General features: G+C 47.8%; 1 protein-coding gene across 2 annotated transcripts in view; it reads left to right on the top strand.

Moving 5' to 3' along the window:
• The first annotated feature begins 2,480 nt into the window (after positions 1–2,480).
• The window catches only part of LOC120306091 (PILR alpha associated neural protein), a 49,760-nt gene continuing 43,738 nt past the window's right edge, over positions 2,481–8,502 (top strand). Inside the window, exon 1 of one of the 2 annotated variants that reach the window (XM_039338738.1) lies at positions 2,481–2,562. The gene's annotated coding sequence lies outside the window, so the exon portion shown is untranslated. Of the gene's footprint in view, positions 2,563–2,953; positions 3,797–8,502 lie in introns of those variants that run through there. The other variant, XM_039338737.1, reaches the window with a different exon arrangement.

Raw genomic sequence — 8,502 nt, 5'->3', positions numbered from 1 at the left:
TAGCCCAAATGCTTCTTCAGTATTCTGTCCATGCATCCCAACGCAGCATGCAATTCAGTTTCCAATATGGACCAGAAGCATTGTAGAATAGAAGTTTTTGGCCTTGTTTCAGACACTTATACAGGGATCTAATCCTCCATAGCGGATGTGAAATCCCACAGCGGTGCATAATGAACCAAGCCACAACCGCACCGTTATCCTTCCTTCTTGAAGCGGCACACATGACATAACTCTTGAATTCCTCCAGGAAGGTCTTGGCCGTGCAGCTGAAAAACGCAACAGTTTTTACTCACAATTATTTTCTTTGCCAAGCCTTATTCTGCCCCAATTATTTCTCACTTTTCCCCACATGCACAATCTAAAAAGAAGGCAGTACAAAGGAGGCCAAGTCATCTAAATTGGTAGCTGTTTCACTTTTGCAGTGATCTGAAGTGTAACAAATACTGTAATGTAACAGCTGTGGCTTGGTGCTGGTGAGTAAAAAGTAATTAGCTGCCTGTCCTCCAGTAAAGAGGAACACCATGTGACTGACTGCATACAGTATTGCTCAGTTGGTGTGATTCTATGCAGGTTGGAGAGAGTGCAGAAACCTTGAACGGGCGCTGACCTTATCCCTTAGATTTCATTTTCTGAAAAAAGTTTCTAGCCCCTATGATTTTCCTGTGTGTTAGTTTTGGCGAGATGGCAAGGTGTGTTTCTAAAAGTAACTGTAGTCATTGGATTTTTAAAATGGTTAAGAAAACAAGGTTTAAGTCAGCTGGAGGGCTGCTACTGCTTCCAGGTATCTAACAGAAGCAGAGTAAATTATAATTATCACTGTTGGCTTTTTGCAAAGAATTCAAGGGAAATTAATTCAAAATGCATGCACAGAATAGACAGCATTGTAAAATTGTGATAAGGTGTATTAACAAACAAAGTAAGCATTGAAAGATTTGATAAGTCTTCTACCCCCAACATAGCACCCACAGGAAAGGCTGGAGGGGGGGGGGAAGCAGCAAAACAAAACATTACAAAGCCTCAGCTTCCTGCTGTATAACCCCCCCCCCCAGAATACTTTTGGATTTGCCATGGGCTTCAAAGCAAGCCCTGCCATATAGTGAGTGTATACATTTTAAAAATACAGATGTTCACCACCATCGAAAACATTTTAAAAAGGCATGGCCACACTCTGCAAATGGAAGAGAAGCACAGAGCAGAACTAACTGGGCAGTGGCAGGAATCAATGATCTACAGATAAAAAGAAAGAGAACGGGCAAACTGGCAGTAATGGGGTGAACTGGGGCCCCAAAAGGCAGAGAAGGTAAAAAAGAGGGAAAAGAAAAGTGTTATAGGAACATGTGAGTAAAAACTGGATATAATAATATTGGACTAGTTTTGCTTTTAGCCCTGTAGCACAGCTTCTCTTTGCTTAGCACAGACCTGGCCGTTGTTATTGGCATCATTATACAAAAACCTGGATTTCTGTTTACAATTTTCAAGTCACAGACCATCCCTGTGTTTGGAGTGAGGATTGTGATGTGATGATGGACCATAAAAGTTAATAGTTGCAGTTTTCAACATGGACAGTAAAGTTGTCCAGAAAACAGTGCACAGTGTTCAGAAGCAAACTCACATATGATCAAGCTGTAAATCCTCAAAAGACTAGATAGATTGCAAATTTCCCAAACAATACAAGTGTGTGTGTGTGTGTGTGTGTGTGTGTGTGTATCTCCCCAAAAGGCCATCTGTTCACTTTCCCTGTTTCTATCTCGGTGCCTTAACCATTCTGGGAATTGAAGTCCACAAGTCTTAAAGTTGTCAAGGTTGAGAACCCCTGCATTAGATGAAACTGGCTCTAGTAATGGTCTAACTAACAACGTACTGCAGTGGTTCATCATTCCTTAAATACTTATGGCCCTAGGGTTTGTAAACATGTGTTTGACACTTTTACACTGCATTTTTAATACATATCTGAAGCGTCCATTGGGGACAAGGTAAAGTGATCCAACTACTTCTCACTCTCCAAGAATGACATAGCCTCCCTCAAGTCGTGGTGATTTCAATTTTTCCTCGCCTCAGTACCTTGTTTGTTTTTCTACTTCGAAGTCTCGCCTACAGCTCTGGTGTCCCCTTGAGATCTCCCGTCCAAGAATGAGCCGGGCCAAACCCCACTTAATTTCTGAACCCAGAAGATCCAGCTAAGAGCCCTGTCTTCTAATCACAAGTTTCACGAGATGCTCATGCCGGTATTTTAGGGAGACCAAACACAATATTGAAATCCTTCCAGCCTAGGCGCAGGGACCGGCCCGTTCAGACTTCGGCCTCGCGTTGCAGGTTCCTTGCTCGCTCCTGGCGCGCCCTCGCTCCGGCATATCTCCCCACGGGGTTACGAGGGCTTGGCAAGGAAAAGCGGAAGGATGCTTTGGGGGAAAATATTCCCTCCCACGGCAAGGCGCTTGGGAGATGCTTCTGGGCAAGTGAGGGCGGGGTGGAGGCGAAAGGCGAGGTTGGCGATTCGGGACTCGGCGGAGGAGCGGAGGAGAAACGATTAGCATTTGTTGGCGCAAAAAAATCGGATCAACGGTAACAGCGGAGGGACGGGAGTCGATCGAAGGCAGCGCAAGGAAGAGCCGGACGGTCGAGCTCGCTCGTCCGTTTAATTGCTGCTTCGCCTGCCCCCCCCTCCGCCCGTTCTGGGTCTCTTCTTCCCTTGGCGAGAGGCGGGGGCTTCAGCGCCCACCCTTCCCAAGCGGACAAGCTGGCTTGGAGGTTGAACTGAGACAGTTCCAGCCACAGGTGCTGCCTGGTATGTCCCTTGGAGACGCCTCGCTCCATAGCAACGCAAGAGAAAGAGGCTGGACTGCCGGGGAGGATCTGAGAGAGGAGGGAGAAGGGCGCCGAAAGGAATCTGCGAGACTAGCTCGGGGGAGTTGGCGGAGGGGGGGGGGAGAGAGACACCGAGGGCAGGATCGCTACAGGCGGATCCTCCCGCAAGAAGTCCCGTCCGCGGCTGAAGTCAGCCTGCAGCCTGGGAAAGGGGGATGCGCGGCTCCTTGGCCCTGGATGGAGGGGAGGGCGGCCGTCTTCGTCGTCCCCAAAGCGAAGGGGGCTCCCTGGCGCTAGCCAGAGGTCTGGCGTGCGGACAGGAGGCTGCTCACTTTGCGGGTGCTCAGATGAATCCGACTCTGCTTGAACAAACAAGCAGTCCTGGGAGGGAGGGTTTCTCTCCGTGGGGAAAGGAGCATTGCTCACAAACATACGGTTAGCCCACCACACGGGCACAGTCGTCCGCAACCGTCCCAGGGAGCTTCAAGCGGCGGGAGGGGAGCTGCCCTGGCAAGCGCTACACGCCCTTTCCTACAAGGTGGGGCCCGCGTGCTCCGTCCCCCCCCCCGACCCCCGAGGGTCTTCCCCTGCCCCGGTAACCCGGCCCGCCCCGCGCCCTGGCGCTCGCCTCTCTCTGCCCGCCGCTCTGCCGCCCGTTCAGTCGCTCGCCAGCAGCGAGAGCAGCAGCCCCCCCCCCACGCCACGCGCAAGGCAGTCGCTCGAGGGGGCGGCCTCTCGTGGCAGGCAGAGCCGGGCTTAGCCAGCAGGCGGAGGGTTAACAGGGACCGAGGTGTGAGCGAACCAGACAGAGAGACGGACAGACAAGACAGCCGAGGCGAGGGAAGAGGCTGGAGCAGCCGGCCCGCCGCCGCCGCCGCCTCCTCTGCCTCCTTTAGCCCGCCTGGCCAGGAAAGGCGACGCCAGTTGGGAGAAGGAGAGCGGCAGCTGGACTCTGCCACGGCTAGCCGGGTCCCTCGGCTCGCCCGCCAAGGTGAGTTGGTGGCTGGCTCGGTCCTCCGGGCTTGGAGGAGGGGAAGGCAGAGCCCGCCCGCCCGCCCGCTCGCCACTGCCCGGAGACTGCGAGCCCCTCTCGCTCGCGGCTCTTCGCCTGCTCCGCCGTCTTCCTTCCGCGATCCGCCGTCCCCTGTTTGCCCGGGAGCTGCTGCCGGTCAGCCTTTCCCAAGCGGGGCTGGGCGGCGTCCCGGCTTTCCGGGGGCCCAGGGAGTGGGGAGAGCCGGGGCACCTGGGCGGGGGGGGGGCTCCCGGAAGAGCCGCGGGGAGAGGACGCCTCCCCGGGAGGTTGGAGGGACCCGCGTGGTGAGTGTGTGCGCCCTCGGGCTTCTGCGGGGTTTTCTGGCGTGAAGGCTGGCCGTGCGGGGGGGGGGAGAGGAGAACGTGGGGTGCCTTATCCGTGGCTCTTGACGGGCTGAAGAGGAGGGACGTTCTGTTGTGTACAGTGTGTGTGTGTGTGCGCGCGCGCGTGTGTTGTGAAAACTGGCAGAAATCGAGGATGTTTTCTGTGATCCGGGAAAGCGTCTCCCTTAAAGAACGGCAATTCGACCACCCTTTGGGCGGCGGTACTTAGCAGTCTCATCTAGCCTTTTCCAGCAGCCCTTGCCCGTCTTGCCCTGAGCCTCTTCGGCTCCATCCCCTGTGCACAGACGGCCAAGATCTGCTGTGCCCAGGAGCAATTGTGGTAAACAAGAAGACAAACAGGCACAACACAGGGGCGTGAGGCAATTACTTCACCACCACCTCCGCCCCAGTACCCAGGAGAATGTGCCACGTAGGTCTTGTCCACCTGGCCATCCTTTGAGGACATCTCAAAAAGCTTAAGAGCTTGTGGGTGCAGTTGAAAATTCAGACACCATGCAGGGTTACTCCTCACATGTAACAATTTATTTTTATTTTAAAGACAAGAAAATGCTTTAGGCTTCCAAGATTTTCAGTAGACGCCAGGTTTGCTTGCTTAGTCCATCTACATTATTCCCAAGCAGTTAACATGGAACTTACTTGCCCAAGGAGATTGGAGTGGGCTACAAGTTTTTTCCTCCAAATCTCTGAAAGAACAAAACCTACCTGCTATTTTTTTTTTAAATCAAGTACACATATTTCTATAGTCTGGTGTCCATTGGAAGTAGGGAACTACAATCATCTGACCCCGAACTCCCCGGAGGGCTCTTGGTTGGAGAAGGCTATTCTAAGCCATCTGATTCACTCTGGACCATTCTGGCAGTCCTTGAAAAACATACTGTTTTCCCCACTGGGATTAACACTTTCCAGCTTCTCACAGCAGCAGCAGCAACACCACTGTAGGGTGAGAGACCACCAGACTCTCACTATTCCAGCTACAAAATGCTGCTGAATTTCTCTAAACAGCACATTAGCTACTATCACCGTGAAATCACAGCCTGGCTTTGAACATAGCAGCTCCATACTTTGAATAACACAACAATTTTATTCCTAGGCTAAGATCTCCACGCTTCTTTAAGCCTTTGGAAGAGTTGCCTGCCTGGATCAAAGCAAGGCTCCATTGTTTCCAAAACTGGCCAGCAAATGCCTCTAACTATGGAGGTTCTCAATGGCTTGCTTTTTATTCTTTACTAAACAAAGACTACATTAAAGATGATTGCTTGCATGTGGTGGTGGTGACTCCTGCAACTTTATTAGGTGTTAATTAAAGAATTCCTTTCCATTTCTATCCCAGACTTACTGCCAATCAATTTTATGAAGGGAAAGAAATAAAAAAAAAAGTTTCCTGACTACACCCACACCTCCAAAGCAACATCATCTTAGGCATCTTTTTATATTATTATATTTGCCCTCTTTGCTACACGGCAGGATCTATTGCAGCAAACCTCACTCATATATTTTGGCAACTGGCTTTTAATACTCCGACTAGTCTTGATGAAGAGCAACTTCATTCCATTCAGAGCTTGCCGGAGGTGGGATTTGGAATACTGAATCCTGCTTGTCTTTTCTTGGCTTCAAAGACAGCTTTGTTTCTGCCCATAATAATGTATTTGTGTAATTACTGAACATCCTAGCATCCATGGAAAAAGCAGAAGACCTGAAATGGAACTCGTGGTTTCTCTGACTGAGCTTACAGGAATGGTGGTCTGCCTCAGACATTTTTATATCTGAAGCAGAACATCCAAATGGCACACTTTTCCCCTCTATTAAGTAATATGAGAGGTCATTTGCTAGATATTGTCCTGCAGGAGAAATGTTAAAAAGGATGAAAGGAGTTGTCCTTACACCAGGAACATCAGCGGTCTCCTACAGGTCAGGATTCATCCTTGTTTCATCAGTCTTGTCAGGGACAAAAGTCTCATGGAGGCTGAATTCTGAAAGGAGCTCTAATGGAGTAAAAAAATATAGTATGCACAGATTATTATAAATATTCAAAATGCAGAATGCAAATCCCAACACATTCCTAGGTAAATCACCACAGTGAATAACGACAGGGTGTTTTTTTTTTCCAATATACCTTTTGTCTCCAGTTGAATTTTCTGCCTGGCGTTGAATTTCACAATCTTTATCTACTAAATTAAATATCTGTTTTCCCTTGAAAATGCACAGAAATTCTGAAGCCTAGATGAAAATACAAAATGTATAGATGAATGTTGTTATGTCAGGAAATTGTCAGCTCTGGGATTAATAAGGGAAAGTGACACCTCACTCATCTTCCCAGATTCTCTGAGAATGTTCAGGCAGCCTGTGAAAGAGGGTGCTCCCATTGATTCTATACAAATGGATTTTCCGAAGTCTTTTAGAAAACCATTCTTCAAAGTCTCTTAAGAAAACAAAGTCATCCTAGAATAAGAGGGACTGTTGTTTTGTCAGTTACTAATGGGGAGGTGGTTAAGTTGAGAATTCAACCAACTGTATTTCCAGAGCATTGGGCCGACCTACCTCCCCCCAGCTCTGTTTTGATCAGGGTCAACTTTAGCATTTGGCAAAATCTGGAGCACTTAAAAAAAAAAAGCAGATTCTCTTTTCCCCAACCCATCCCCACACATAATTGCTTTTTGGATTTTCTGCTTAATAGACCAGTATGCCTCCAACTCCTTCTCTGTTTGTTAAGACTGCTATGCTGAGGAGTAGAGTGGCAAATGAGTAAGAAATCAAGTGGTATTCTAAAAATATGAAGAGGAGAGTAGAAAGGAAAGCACTGAAAACAGAAAGAAGGGGGGAGAGGAGGGAGGAAGGGAGGGAGGGAGGGAGAGAAGGAAGAAAAGAAGGAGAAAGAGAGAGAGAGAAGAATATTGAGCTGGAAACACAATAGGCAAAGCTTTGCACTTGAAACAGATTGCTGTCTGTGGAAGGTCATTACACAACTGGGTGACTTTAGCAATAAAATGACAGATGAAACTCAGTGTTAAGAATTGCAAAATGTTGGGGGAATGTGAGGAAAGAACCTTTATTGTAAGCATTTTCAGAGTAAAGAGATGCACATGATTTGCAGATGCTAAATCCTTTGCTCCAAATGTTGTAGAATTTGACTTGTAGAAAATGGAAACAAAGATATAAAGAAAGGCAGCAAAAATAGTTTCCATAAGGTTTAAGACTAAAAATATATTTTCATTGATCTAAATGACCAAAAAAATGCAATGGATATTATGAAGTTAACAAGAAGCACTTGTTAATTTTGCTTTGTTTGTAATATGAAATAAAACAAGGCAATGCCTGTCAAGGCACATAGAGGCTTTCAGTTCAATTGGATTTGTGAATGAGTTGTTGCCACAAAGTATTATTGTATTGTGGAGAAATTAAAAAAAAAGAATTGGCAGCACAATCTTGTATTCATCTACTCCGAAAGAAGACCCTTTATATTGAAGCTGGTACCTAGCAAAGTAGGAATAGGATTGTAATTTAAATACAAAAAGATAGAGAAAAATAGTGTCAGTAGAAATTAGCTAGTTTAATTCATTGTTTTTTTAACCTTGGCAATTGTAGGATTTGTGGACTCCCAACTCCCAAAATTCCCCAGCCAGCACATAGTTCACACATTATATCAAGATGGCGTGCATTTAATTGGTTTTGCTTACTACCTTATATGAACTTAGTCATGATGTCTAAATATCAGGACTTATGATTTAGTGGATATATGAATTCAGCAAATGAGGTTATTTTATACACCCAGGTTCAACAAACAAGGTATAGGCCAGGGTTGTCAAACTGCCGGCCCGCAGGTCAGACATGTCACATGGAAGCCGTGCCCACCCCATTGCCAGCAATGGCAAAACCGGCCCAATACGTTGCGCAACGTCCGAGTTTGACATGCCTGGTATAGGCCAATGTGTGAATCAAGTTTTATTTATTTCAATTAACAACAACAATAACAACAACAATAACAATGTTGTAAGGTACCTTGGAGGTCATCTAGTCCAGGGGTCCCCAATCTATGGGCTGTGGCCTACTGGCCACTAGGCCATGGGACAGGCTGGCCAGTGCCCTCACACACATGCATGCACTCATGCTGGTGCCCATGGACCAGTTTGCACATGCGCCCAGGGCTAGCAGCGGCAGCTAGCCCCTGCAGCCTATGCAAACAGGGCCTCTAGCCCCCTTTCAGTGCTTGTGGCCCCATTTTCCACACATGTGCGTGCGCGTGCACGCAAATTTTCCAGCTGCTCCCTTTCCCTCTGGGCTGCCAGCAAGAAAAGGTTGGTGACCTCTGATCTAGTCTAACCT

Source organism: Crotalus tigris, unplaced genomic scaffold (genome assembly GCF_016545835.1).
Source record: "Crotalus tigris isolate CLP2741 ecotype Arizona unplaced genomic scaffold, ASM1654583v1 scf7180000017716.2861928, whole genome shotgun sequence".
NCBI classification, from domain to species: domain Eukaryota; kingdom Metazoa; phylum Chordata; class Lepidosauria; order Squamata; family Viperidae; genus Crotalus; species Crotalus tigris.
The sequence above is the reverse complement of the archived record's forward strand: the minus strand, read 5'-3'. Positions and strand labels throughout refer to the sequence as shown.